The following is a 14719-nucleotide window of genomic DNA, read 5'->3' as shown; positions in this document are numbered from 1 at the left end:
GATAGGCACAACAACACATAACCATATAAAATTATCAACAAGAATCATCCAACACCAAAATAAGATAAGCCCACACAATCAACAATCAGTAAAAGTAACTCAACCCATGTCATCACCAACACAACCGTAACTCATAAATTATCTCAACTCTGTCACATATCCATACACACATGCTAAGTGGTATTGTTTGCCCAAATAGACATGACCTACTGGGGACTCAGGATGTCCATGTACCACTCGCTCCGGAACTGACCTCGTGTAACATCCCGTAAACTTGAGTTAGGTGTGTATGTGTAAAAGCTAGTATTAAGATGATACTTTAGCTATATTAATCCATTCGGGATGAATTTGGGTGATAAACAGTCGTTTTGAAGTCAAACCAAATAGTGAAGTTCGTAAGAGTTTTCAAACTCGTCTAAATTATAGTAGGTCTGACTTCTAAGCCAGTTTCATGAAAATCCACTGGGAATTTGGGAGAACTTCCTTCATGAAAGTTGTAGGTCTTTGAAATACCTTTCCAACCGTAGGTCTAAAACCTCCAACAGTGCTCTGTACTAGGAGTTATGTCCATTTTACTGAACATCATTAGTACAGTGCAAAAATTAGGCGTGCGCGGCGCCCCCCTAAACAAATTTTCAAAAAACTCAAACTTTTGACACCGTCAAAATAGATATACTATGCACGCCGCCCTAGGCGATTCCCCAGGTGACGTACCAGGCCATTTTATGCCTGAAGCGATTTTTCCCAAATTTTATAAAAGCCTAACTTTGTTATATTCATTCACAGTTCGTTTTGGCCAACTTTTTGAGAGGAAACAACCCTAGGGTTTCCCCAAAACATATAAGGTAAGTGTTTGATCAATTATCATCATTACTTCATCAATATAATATCAAATTAACCTTAGTTCATCCCTCCAAACCCTAGATTCTTGAAAACTCTAGAGAGGAGAAGAAGGGGCCTGTAGAACTTCGTCTAAAAGGTATGAACTTTGGTTTCCCTGATTTAATTAATGACTTTTAGGCTAGAATAGATTATACTACGTGATTGGAATCCACTAATGATTCACATGAGGTTCAAGAACATGTTTCTAGGCTTAGAAAGCCCTAGTTTTTGAAACGTAAAGAAAGTTCGTAGAAATGAATAAAGCTTTAATCTTTCTCATCTAAATCCATTTTAAATTGATTGTTGAACCTTGTAAATTCCATTTTGCTAGGTTTTAGTGGGATTTGAGGTGTGTCTCTTTCAAAAACCTTCTTTTGACGTATGTCTCTTTTAAAAATCCTTTTTGACTATAAAGGTGATTAGTATGTCTCTTTTTGAACATACTCTTTATAACAGTTTTATGAACTCCTTGGTTGTGGTTTGTGTGCGTGAGGGACAAGCCCACATTAAACATTGATTGTACTATATTATATATACATAGTCATGATTGTATTCCTCTCTAAAGGATGATTGAAAAATTGAGATACAAAGCTTGGTGTTTGAATTCGAATAACCCCATAAGGGATGTTTAAACTTGATAATTGAAAAGCTTGACTATCTCGTGGGAATGCTCTGTAATAGATTGTATTGAACTTGAAACTTGTTTAAAGAAGTGAATTCGATATCTAAAAATTGAATGACTTGATGTACCCCTATAATGGGATGATGAACATGATCCTTAATGAATGAATTGACTATCATGATATGACTTGTGATTCGGCTTCCATGCCATGATTTGAGATTCGGCTCTATGCTATGATTATGAATTGGCTATTTTGATATGATTTTCTATTGTTTGTGTTTCGCCTAGATACTCGAGAGAAAGGGTAGTCACCATGGACCCTAGTGGGGTTAGCCTAGCCATTCGGGAGGAAGAGTGGCCATCGAGGTTTTGTCACCCCGTTATGGTTTATGCCTAGCCATTCAGGGGGAAGAGTGGTCATTGAGGGTTCATAACCCCAATGTGAATTTTCCTAGCTATTCGGGAGGAAGGATAGCCGTCGAGGGTGACAAATCCCGATGTGGTGCTTCTATGCAATTTAGGGAACCTTAAATGGTCATCCCTTCGTTATAGTGATTTAGGCCTGTATTGGCATGTGTTATACTTTGGTTGCCTGTGAATGGCTTGTTGATGATCTTGAATTCATGATTGAAGACTTAAATGTGATAAGCGACATAACGAGTTGAAATTGATTTATTTCTTTTTTCACAGTTTTCATTAATGTTGTTACTAAGTTAGTGATTTATTCTATCTCTGAATTTAAACTGCTTTTATTGACACCGTTTTACCAATCCTTATTATATTATTTTGTTATATTAACTATTGTCCCGGAGACACTCACTGAGTACCCAGTACTTAGGCATACCATTGTTATTTTTTATGGTGTGTTAGGTATCGTTAAGGAGCAGGTTCGTGATACGCCTACGACTTAAGAGAACTTGTTGCTTTCGAGACTTTTTGGTGAGCCCACATGCTTGTTCATGGGGCACCATCCTATCTTAGTTATTGTTTTAGTTTCTGGGCTGCAATCCGAAGTTAGATTAGGTTTTATTTATCATCTTAGAGGCTCCATAGACAGACATTAATTCTGTGGGTAGTATTTGAAGTCAATTGCTTGACTCTTTGGGTGTTGCTACATTTTACAACGATACATTTATGACAGACTTCCGCTGATTTTATTATTTGATGGGGACCATGAGTTAGTTAGCTATTTATAACATATTGATATAACTGTTGAAAGATCATCGAAAAAGATTTGACGTTTATTGATTTTATAAGGTGCTTCCGGTGTTGTTCATAGTATCAGATGCCTGTTACGCCTACGGTGGGTTTTGGGATGTGACACCTCGGATCACGAGCCCATAACTAGGCCACATCCTCACCCCCTGTCAAATGTGCCTTTTCATATTTATATTGTCTTTGTTATCTCAATGTATTTACGTTCCAACAATCAATAAGGAATGGAATAATCAATAAATCAATATCAAGGAACATAAGTTGCCATGCCACAAGTCATAACGAGACTCAAGAATTAATTCATTAATAGCATGAATAAGGGATTACTTGAAGTCAACAAGAAGAGTATTCATTAACTTCTTCTTGATCACATCAAATCGTTCATCACAAATCAATCAATCAATATCGAACTTAGGAATTTCAAACTACACTTTATGTCCGAAGCCCTAATCATGCTTTCTCCTATCAATTTCATAACATATACAATCAACTAATCAAAGTCTAACTCAAGTAGACCATAACGTACCTCAACGCAAAACTGGAACAAAGCAAGTTGTTCCACGTAAGCCTTTCCCTTCCGCAATGCCGCAAAAAATTCAAAGTCTAGAAATGTAGCGCTATATGAGTATTCGAATCATCTACTCAAACAATACAACAATATGGGAAGGGAAAACCAATTGGCTGAACTATCACCTATGATGAACTCATCATTACCTCCCTCCCAATGATCAAACTATTCTAATTCATGGGTTTCTAATCAATTCAACCCTTTTACAAGCAGTTTTTATACTAAAGTTACCATCTTTATGAAACCCCAAGTCTCAATACACCATTCACACCCATTATAACTTGAATTCCCACCCTAGGAAATGATAATCTATAATCGTAGATGAATAAACAACAATAAATCCAATAACCCATTCATTATTCATGGGTTTTAGTCCTTTCATCTACCATTAGAGAACCTTACACTAATCATGGAACTTAAGATGATGATGGAATGAGCAAAGTAAAGGGTTGAGACTTACCTTTCAGGAGTATTTTAGCCCTAGCCTTAGAAATTCGCCATAAGTGTTCTTAGGAACTGTTTTGGAGTTATATGGGGAATGAGTTCGGAATAAAGAATATAAAACGCTGATTCTGCCAGTGGTCGACTTCTCACTGCGGTGGTCCCGCTATAGCGGGAAATGTCCCGCTATGGAAGACTTGATTAACTTTTCCCGCTCCCACTGCGGCGACAACCTACCTGCTACGGCGGACTCGCTACAGCAGTACCGCAACCGTTGTAGCGGTCCATATCGACCAGTAGCTCTATTTTTTCCATATGTTTTTCAGCCAAAGATCCCAACACCAATCTGAAGCCCTACAGACGCAAACAAACATACACATATACATAAAACAAATGCTACGAACTCCCTCACGGCCTCGGATTTCCCAACGGAATTATAGTTTACTAAGTCACCCCATAACAACCCAACGGTTAGTTACATCAAATACCAATTAAATAAGGGAAAAGGTACCCGACTCAGTAAAAAATTGGGGATAGTTATTGCGCATATCAGAGTCGGTCTCGCAAGTAGCATCCTCAACAGGACGATTCTTCCACTGAACCTTCACTAATGCTATCTTTTTCGAACCTCTCTATCAGAATTGCAATAGGCTTTTCCTCATAAGATAGATTCTCATCCAACAAGACGGAATCCTAACTAATGATAAATGAACCATCACCATGTTATATCTTTAACATAGATACATGGAATACTGGATAAACCCCTGACAAACCTGGGGAAATAGCCAACTCATAGGCTACATCCTCCACACGAATAAGAATCTCAAACGGACCAGTGAATCTAGGACTAGGCTTACCTTTCTTCCTAAACCTCATCACACCCTTTCATGGGTGAGACCTTCAATAAGACTTGTTCTCCAACCATGAATTCAAGATCTCGGACCTTTCGTTCCGCATATTCCTTCTGTCTACTCTGAGCCGCCAAGAGCCTTTCTAGAATCACCTTAACCTTATCTAGAGACTCTTTCATCAAACCACCCGATAGGAGACCTATATCTCCTCCCATAAAGACCCTCAAACGGGGCCATATCAATGCTCGGGTGGTAACTATTATTATACGCAAACTCTTCCAATGGTAAGAACTGATCCCAATGGCCACCAAAGTCAATTAAATACGCTCAGAGCATATCTTCTGAGGACCTGAATAGTCCGCTCAGACTGGCCATCTATCTGAGGGTGAAAAGCTGTACTAAGGTCCAATCTAGTGCCCAATTCGGAATACAAAGTCTTCCAGAAACAGGATGTAAACGTCGTGCCTCTATCGGATATGATGGAAATAGGAACCCTATGCGGACAAACAATGTCATAGATATAAATCTAGGCCAACTTCTGAGCAGTATAGGTAATCTGAACCGGTATGAAATGGGCAGGCTTCGTCAATCTATCAACAATGACCCAAATCGATTCAAACTTACCCAAGGTCATTGGAAGACCAACCACAAAATCCATCACTATCCTCTCCCACTTCCACTCTGGAATGGGTATCCTTTGAAGCGTACCCCCGAGTCTTTGGTGCTCGTACTTCACCTGCTGGAAATTCAAACACTGTGCAACGAACTCAACAATATCACGCTTCATCCTAGCCTACCAGTAGTGATGTCTCAAGTCATGATACATCTTGGTAGCACCAGGATGAATGGAATATCTAGAACTGTGAGCCTCCACTAAAATTGCCTTAATCAAATCATCAACACGGGGAACACAAACACACCCCTTGATCCTCAAGACACCTTCATCATCGATCACGGCCTCTTTGCCTCACCAAGCAAGACCTTATCGCGAATCTTACTCAAAATTGCATCCTCGAACTGTCTGGCCTTAATCTGCTTTATAAATGAGGATCTTTCCTCAACACAAGCTAACACCCTGCTCAAATCAGACTCATCAAGCCTCATGAAACTGTTAGCCAGAGTATGAACCTCCCCGGCTAATGGACGCTCAGACGTGATCAAACGAGCCAAACTACCCATGCGAGCTGATTTCCTGCTCAAGGCATCCGCTACCATATTTGTTTTATTAGGATGATACAAGATAGTAATATCATAATCCTTAAGCAACTCCATCCATCTCCGCTGCCTAGAGTTAAGATTTCTCTGAGTAAACACATGCTGAAGTCTGCGATGATCAGTAAATGCCTCACAACCGGCACCATAGAGGCAGTGCCTCCAAATCTTCAACGCAAAAACCACAGCTGCCAACTCTAAGTCATGAGTAGGATAGTTCTTCTCATGAAGCTTCAGCTTTCTGGAAGCATAAGCAATCACCTTCTTTTCCTGCATCAAAACAGCATCCAAACCAGAACGAGAAGCATCATAATAAACCACAAAGTCCTTGCCCTCCACAGGCAAAGATAGAATAGGCCTTTTTTACTCTTCGAATAAACCAGGATGTCTTCAATAAACATTATCACAAAGGAGTCTACGTATGGCTTAAAAATACCATTCATTAAATCTATAAAAGCAGTTGGGGCATTAGTACGCCTGAAAGACATAACAAGAAATTCATAATGCCCATATCGAGTCTGAAAATTTGTCTTAGGAATATCCTTTGCCCGAATTTTCAACTGATGATAACCTGATCTCAAATTAATTTTCGAAAACACAGAAGCCCCCTGAAGCTGATAAAAAAATCATCAATCCGAGGGATGGGGTATTTATTTTGAATGGTGACTTTATTTAGCTGGCGGTAATCAATGCACATCCACATAGTCCCATCTTTATTTTTCACAAAAAGCACAGGAGTGCCCCACAGGGAGACACTCGGACGAATAAAATCCTTACTAAGAAGATCCTGAAGTTGTTCTTTAATTCCCTCAACTATACTGGTGGATATCCGATATGGCAGAATAGAAAAAGGGCGGATTCCTGGCTCTAAGTCAATGCAAAAACCAATATCACGGTCTGGTGGCATGCTTGGAAAGTCTGCGGGAAACACCTCCGCTAACTTATGTACCACAAGAACTGACTCAAGAGATGGACTGCCAACACTAGCATCACGAATATGTGTGCCAAATAACCCAAGCACCCTCTATCCACTAGCTTCTTTACACGAATAAAGGAAATAATTTTCTTTGGGGAGGGACTAACGTAACCCTTCCACTTAAGTCTAGGCACCCTGGGCATAGCTAAGGTGATTGTCTTGGCATGACAGTCCATAATTACATGATAAGGAGCTAACTAACTTATACCCAGGATGACATCAAAATCTATCATGTCTAGAATCACTAAATCCTCCCAGGTGCCATACTGTAACACTCAGTAGATCCGAGTTAGATGAATGTATTAAATGAGAAGTAATGTGACATTTTAGGCATATGAAGTTATATCAATATGAATTTGGGTGGAAATAGTTGATTTAAGATCAAGACGAAGTAGTGAAGTTCTTAAGAGTTCTTAAACTCGTCTAAGTTTTGGTAGATCTTACTTGTAGGCCAGTTTTACTGAAGCCTATTTGGGACATCTTCTTGAATGCGACCGCAAACTCAGAATACGACGCCGCATACTCAGAATGCGACGTTGCATATAGGTCGCATTTTGACCAAATTTTTGGATGTTTATAGAGTTAATTTGCACCCAGTATGCAGCCGCAAACTGAGAATGCGACCGTATACTCATCATAGCATACTCAATCGGGAAAATTTTGTATAAGAATAAGATTTTCTTGAAATTTCCAAACCCACTTCATTGTTGGCCAACTTTTTGAGGATAAAAGACCCTAGAACTTCTCCAAACCTTACAAGGTGAGTTCCTAATCATCTTATGATTAAACTGTATCAAATTAACAAGAATTAACACTAGTTCATCTTTCAAAAATCCTAGATTCTTGAAACCCAAGAATGAGAAGAAGAAAGGAACGTTTGGAGGCGTTGAGATTCCTTCAAAAAGGTATGATCCTTGAATTTTATGATGTTATTGAAAGGGTTTAGACTAGTGTAGGTTATTCTATGGGATTATTCATGAATGATACATGAAATGTTCAAGAACACGTTCTAGACATGAAAATTCTGGTTTTCAAAATTCTAATAAAAACTTCAAGAAACAATTAATGTTCTAATCTTTCTCATCTAAAATTAATTGTAGAGTGATTGATGAACCTTGGAAAAATATATTTTTAGTAGCGTTATATCGGGAATTAAGGTATGTCTCTTTTGAAAACCTTCTTTGGACGTATGTCTCTTTTTCGAACATACTTTTCAACCTTTAAAGGAAATGCTTTCTTTGCAAGGTTTTATGTGCGTGAGGACAAGCCCTCATGGAACCTTATGTGTATAATATTATATATCTGTATACGTGATTTCCTTATCAAAGGGTTATTGAAACTAATTTACAAAGCTTGATGTTTGAACATGAATTAGCCCATGAGGGATGCTTAAACTTGATTTCGGAAAGCTTGAATATTTCATGTGTTTTGCCCTATGAAAGAATTGTGTTGAAATTGAGACTAAATAGACTTGAACACAGTTTCTAAACTCATAAATGATTTGATGTACCCTACTAATGGGATGATGAACACAATCCATAATAAGTGTTTTGGCTTCCATGATACGATTGTGCTTCGGCTATTTTGCCTTGGTTCTATTGTTTGTGTTTGGCCTAGCTACTCGGGATGAAGGGTAGTCACTATGGATCCTAGTGTGATTTGTCAGGCCATTCGGGAGGAAGAGTGGCCATCGAGGGTTGATGTGGCATGATTTTACGCCACAAATCGATGCTTTTCTGCTATAAGTTTTACTTGTTTTCCAGCAAGTCCATGGGATTTTACGTGGGTTTTAGTGTTTTTCAGGTGACGGAACAGATTTGGTATGACAACAGTTGAAAATGCAAAACCAGCCCATAAACTCAGTTTACGGTCCGTATTCTACAATACGAGCCGTATTCCATGGTCGTATTAAAAGATACCAGAACCAGAAAGGCAGGTTGAGAAGATGGTGATTTACGAGCTCAGTTTACGGACCATAATTTAGTTTACGGTCCGTATTCCAACAGGTATTTAACCATTCGAGCAATTGGCAGAAAGTCTGAATTGTGGAAGTTGAAAGACGACCAAGCAGTTTACGGGCCGTAAACCCCTTTACGGTCCGTATTTCAAAAGATGAAATTTGCTGACAACTGAAGGACGACTGGGTCGTAAACTGATTTACGGTCCGTATTTCAATTTACGGTCCGTATTTCGTAACGACGGGATCAAAGTGAAAATCTGTAACTTTTGTATTTTCAGGGGAATCGGTTGACCAATCAGGCGAATGAATCTGATGATGAGAATATTTTTGCTGAACTTGTTCAAGAGGAGGGCTATGCATCTGCTATTGTTCAACCTCGAGTTGGAGCTGCTACTGTGAAAATTGACTCATCTCTATACCAGCTGTTGAAACTTGAGGGATACTTTCGGAACTCTACCGAGAATAACCCTCAACGTCATTTGCAAAATTTTGTGGATGTGTGTGCTAATCACATCCAGAACAATGTTCCACAAGATTCTATTCGGTTGAGGTTATTCCAATATCCTTAGCTGGAGAGGCAAGAACATGGTTCGAGAAGCTGCCCCGAAATTTGATTACTTCATGGGCAGAGATGGTAGCTGCTTTTCTGACAAAGTGGTACCCCCCTAGCAAGAAGGCTGAGATTCGCGACAAGATATATGAATTCAAGCAGCGACCGGGGGAACAACTATATGAAGCATGGGAGAGATTCAAGGAGTATTTGCAGAAGAGCCCGAATCATGGTTTTCCGGAACATATATTGATGGAGAAGTTCTACCGAGGGTTAGATCCAGTGACACAGTCAGTAGCTAACAATGCAGCTGATGGTTGTTTTATGAACAAGACCTTTCGATGAGTGACCACCATACTTAACAAGCTGACAACTCATAATCAAGCTTGGCACTCAAACAATGCTGATGTGGTACCGTATGGTAGTGCTATGATCCAGAATATAGTGAAGGAAAATCAAGACACCCAACAAACATTGGCAGAACTTGCAACAAATATTTTCTTGCTGACGAAGAAGTTTGATGAATATCAAATCAAGAAGGTAAATGTTTGTAAGGATGATACAGTTTTGCCAAAAGGGATGTACCATGCTCAAGATGGTCCGTTCCTTGATGGGCCACCTATGCAGGTTGAAGATGCTAATTATGTTATTAACTCTTAAGGGGGTTATCAAAGACAGAAATACCAAGGTGGCTATCAGAATCAGAATCAATGGAGACCTCAGCAAGGTCAAGGTGCCTACAACAACTCTGGGAACTACAACAATAATTATGGTGGTGCGAACCAAGGGAGCTACAACAACAACAACAATTTTGGGAACAAGAGTTCCAATCCTTATATACCACCGAAAGGCAGTCAACAGAGCAAGGTAGTTCGAAAGTTGAAGCAACGCTTGAGAAGATTCTGGCAAATCAATCTAAGTCTGAAAGGACTTTATCTGGGCTGACAGAAATAGTGGGTTCCCATACAGTGGCTATTCAGAAGCTTGAGTCGCAGATGAGGGATATTTCTAGAGAGCAGCACCCTCCGAGAAAGGGAGGACTTCCAAGTGACACTATTCCAAATCCCAAGAATGGGGGAGGCGGTGTAGACCGTGTGTTTGACATCACTACTAGAAGTGGTAAAACAATACAGGGGGCTGCTGAGAAGGTGATTGATCTTGAGCCGATAGATGAAAAGAATGAGGTGCAGTCTGAAGCACCCATTATTGCTGATGAGATTCCTACTGACAAGAAGGTTGCTGATATTTCAGAGATGGTGAGGGAAGCTGATAACACAAGCAAGCAGGCTGTAAAAGGGGCTCTCCGCCCTTTGACGCAGCTTTTCAAATCTAAACCTCCTTTTCCTCAAAGGTTGGTAAAGAAGAAGGAAGATGCTAAGTTTGAGAAGTTTTATAATCAGCTGAAGCAGTTATCTCTGAATTTTCCTTTCTTGGAAGCTGTCAAGGAGATGCCCGGTTTTGCGAAATATTTGAAGGATCTGCTGACCAAGAAGAAAACAGTGCAGCATGAAACCATGAGTTTGACTCACCCTGTAAGTTCCATCATTTCAACTACAACTGTGCAGAAAAAGGGAGATCCTAGGGCGTTCACCATTCCTTGTTCTATTGGGCACCATGATTTTGCTCGTGCTTTGTGTGATAATGGGGCGAGTATAAATTTGATGCCCCTTACTATATATAAACAATCAGGTTTGGGGATGCCAAGGCCGACTATAATGAGATTGCACATGGCTGATAGGTCTATCAAAAGACCTGTTAGGGTGATTGATGATGTAATTGTGCGGGTTGGTGATTTTATGTTGCCCGCTGATTTTGTGATTCTTGACTGTGCTGTTGATCGGGACATTCCTATCATTCTGGAGAGACCTTTCCTTGCTACAGGGAGGGCTCTGATGGATTCGGAGAAAAATGAAATCAAGTTCCGAGTCAACAATGAAGAAGTGACTTTTCAGGCAAGCAAAGGGATGAAGTTACCAAGTGCTTACAAGAGTATTTTGGTAATTGATTCATTCGATGTTGTTGATGAAGCGGTGGAGTTCAAGATAGAAAAAGTGAGTTTGGGTGAGGCTTTAGCTGGTATTCTTATGAATTTCGATGCTGAAGATATGGAAGGCTATGTGGAGACGGTAAATTCACTTGTTGGGTTGGGCTCATATACATACCACCCAAAGAAGCTGAATCTTGATTTGGAAAATAGAACAACTCCTCCAGCAAAGCCTTCGATTATTGAGCCACCTAAGTTAGAGCTTAAGAAGCTCCCATCACATCTGAGATATGAGTTCCTTGGTCCAGACAATACATTACCGGTGATTGTTTCAGCCCTATTGACTGAGGAGCAGATTTTGCAGCTTTTGGGGGTGTTGAGGGAGTATAGGCGTGATATTGGTTGGAACATAGCAGACATTCGAGGTATTCCATCTGGGATCTGTGAGTACAAAATTCAGTTGGAGGAGGGTAGCAAACCGAGTGTAGAGCATCAGAGGCGACTGAACGAAAATATGCAAGAGGTCGTCAAGAAAGAGATCATCAAATGGCTGGATGCGTGCGTGGTTTACCCAATTGCTGATAGTAAATGGGTGAGCCCAATCCAATGTGTTCCTAAGAAGGGCGGCATCACTGTTGTGCCGAATGCAAAGAATGAGTTGATCCCGACCAGAACTGTCACCGGATGGAGAGTTTGCATGGACTATCGCAAGCTCAATACAGCTACTTGCAAGGACCATTTCCCTATGCCCTTCATTGATCAGATCCTTGATAAGTTAGTAGGGCGTTCCTACTATTGTTTCCTTGATGGTTATTTGGGCTACAATCAGATCAACATCGCTTTGGAGGATCAGGAGAAGACCACTTTTACTTGTCCTTATGGGACATTTGCATTCAGATGGATGCCGTTTGGTTTGTGTAATGCACCAGCCACTTTTCAGAGGTGCATGATGTCAATTTTCTCTGACATGGTAGAGGATTTCTTGGAGGTGTTCATGGATGACTTTTTTGTGATAGTGCTTCAACCTCTGCCCATTCACTTTAAATTGCCATGCAAGGTTTCAACTTTCTGCCCAGTTGAGAAGTGGTAAAATACGACCTGGTGGACGGACCGTAAAGTGATTTACGGCCCGTAAACCATGGTCGTAAATCACCATGCATGCAACCAAAGTTTCTGGTTCTGCTTAAGGTTAAAGACGACCACGAGGGACGGTCCGTAAACTGGAATACGGACCGTAAGCCTCCAGGACGACCACTGTACACCTCAGCACAGAATTTCAATTCATTAAATATGAGGACCAAGACTTGCTTTCTTTCATTTCTACATTACACCACTTCTCTCTAGAATCATCTCTCTACATTTATTTCATAAGTTTTCAAGGATTATAAGTCACCAACAACATAAACAAGTGAATAAAGTGTAAGCAAGCCATTAAATACCATTCAAGTAAAGAAATACAAATGGAGAACAACTAGGGTTTTGCTCAAAGTGAAGTATAATCAACCAAAGCTTGTCCCTACATCATCTAAGGTAAGATTCGTGATATTTATATGTTGGTTAACATATTGGGGAGTTGAAATACTTGGATGGTAGAAGTATATACTAAAATGGTCAATGGAGGGTAAAATGAGGAATGTGGGTAATGTGAATAACTAATGGCTATTGTTATTATATTAATGAAGGTAGAAACTTGAGCATCAAAGGAGTACGCGCAAGTGTAGAATAGTTCGACGAAGAGGTATGTAAGGCTAACCCTTCTTTCATAAGGCATGGTTCCTTGGCCAAACTCTTAATTCCTCTATATGAGTATGTTGTATTCAAGTGATTGACACTCCGAGCTCATAAGCTCACGACCCTCGATACGTGCTACGAATGTACTACGCACCCCATTGACGAGTAAGCATAAGATAGAGATGTAGCGAAAACGATGATGATAGTGATGACGATGATAATAATAATGATGCTAAAGGTGCCTACGGGCTATTATATTCACATGTGCCTATGAAGGGCTATAATGACACCCCGAGCTTATAACGCCGGGTAGGATATATGTATAAAGTATGTATACGATTACGAAACGCGCGCACACACATCTGCAGATGGTACGGATAACCCTGAAGCCTTGGTAGGGCCAGGTATGAGTAACCTTGAGCCTTGGTTGGCCAAGTATGTATGAAACACCGATCCTATGAGGTCGGGTATGCTATGTAAAGGCTATGTATATGAAATGACTATGTATATAATATGAATATGAATGTGATAAGACTATGTATAAGAATACGAATAAGGACATGTATACGAATATGAGCACAAGTATGGTACGAGTCCTATTATGGAATACGGATGATGACGTTGGTGTACTAATACGCATGAAGAATGGAAAGTCCTACGAGAGGCAGGTAAGTACTATGACGATGATATTATTGTCTCCCCTCCTATGCTATTTCATATGTTGTTCATTATGCTTGTATATCGATGTTGATCATGCTTTACATACTCAGTACATTCTTCGTACTGACGTCCTTTTGTTTGTGGACGCTGCGTCATGCCCGTAGGTGCTCAGGGAGACGGACTTGATCCGTAGCTGCCTATTCGGAGATGTCATAGAGAGCTCCATTTCCTCCGGAGCCATATCTTTTGGGTACTTATTCTTTTGTGTATATAATTATGGGCATAGCGGGGTCTTGTCCCACTCATGTGATATGTTATACTCTTCCTAGAGGCTCGTAGTCATGTGTATATGGTTAGACATGTCCGGCCTTGTCGGCCTATGTTTTGTATATCATTTTGTCGGCCACGTTGGCCCACGTACATTGATGTGGCATAGATGCCTATGGTGATATAAATGTACTGTTGTCCAATTGGGACTAGTTGACGAATGAATGGAAATGTATGTATAATTATGTGGCTCACCTAGATGTAAGTATGAGGGTAAGCTAAGAGGGTGCTCGGGTGGGCTAGCACCGGGTGCCCGTCGCGGCCCCGAGTCGGGTCGTGACAAAAGTGGTATCAGAGCAGTTCATTCCTAGGGTGTATCTACGAGCCATGTCTGGTAGAGTCTTGGTTATGGATGTGTTGCGCGCCACACTTATAAACAAGAAGCTGCGGACATTTTAGGAATAAATGACCGTCTTTCTTCATAAGAATCGTGCGATAGAGCTATGATGTAGGAAATTCTTGCTCCTAAATTGTGTGTTGTGTATTTCAGAGATGCCTAAAAAGGGAAAGGCTACGGCAGCCCAAAAGGACAAGAAGGTGGCAGAGAAGCGGGATAAGAAAGCACCGCCACCGGTAGTAGAGAAAAGTGAGTCCCAGAGTGCGGCTCAATCTCAGTCCTCCCAGACAGTGCCTATTACTGAGGAACGTGAGGGAGCCTCAGCCCCAGCTCCAGCACCTCCAGCTCCTCCACCGAATGCTTCTGGCCAAGATGTGAAAGAGGCCATTAATTTGTTGACCCA

The 14719-nt window shown here is 40.5% G+C and overlaps 1 non-coding gene across 1 annotated transcript; it reads right to left on the bottom strand.

Moving 5' to 3' along the window:
- Positions 1-9407: 9407 nt before the first annotated feature.
- Positions 9408-9513, bottom strand: LOC132600945 (small nucleolar RNA R71). Its single transcript, XR_009567400.1, has one exon. It is a non-coding gene; the product is annotated as a small nucleolar RNA R71 (small nucleolar RNA).
- Positions 9514-14719: the final 5206 nt, after the last annotated feature.

Source organism: Lycium barbarum, chromosome 6 (genome assembly GCF_019175385.1).
Source record: "Lycium barbarum isolate Lr01 chromosome 6, ASM1917538v2, whole genome shotgun sequence".
In the NCBI taxonomy this organism is placed as follows: domain Eukaryota; kingdom Viridiplantae; phylum Streptophyta; class Magnoliopsida; order Solanales; family Solanaceae; genus Lycium; species Lycium barbarum.
The sequence above is the reverse complement of the archived record's forward strand: the minus strand, read 5'-3'. Positions and strand labels throughout refer to the sequence as shown.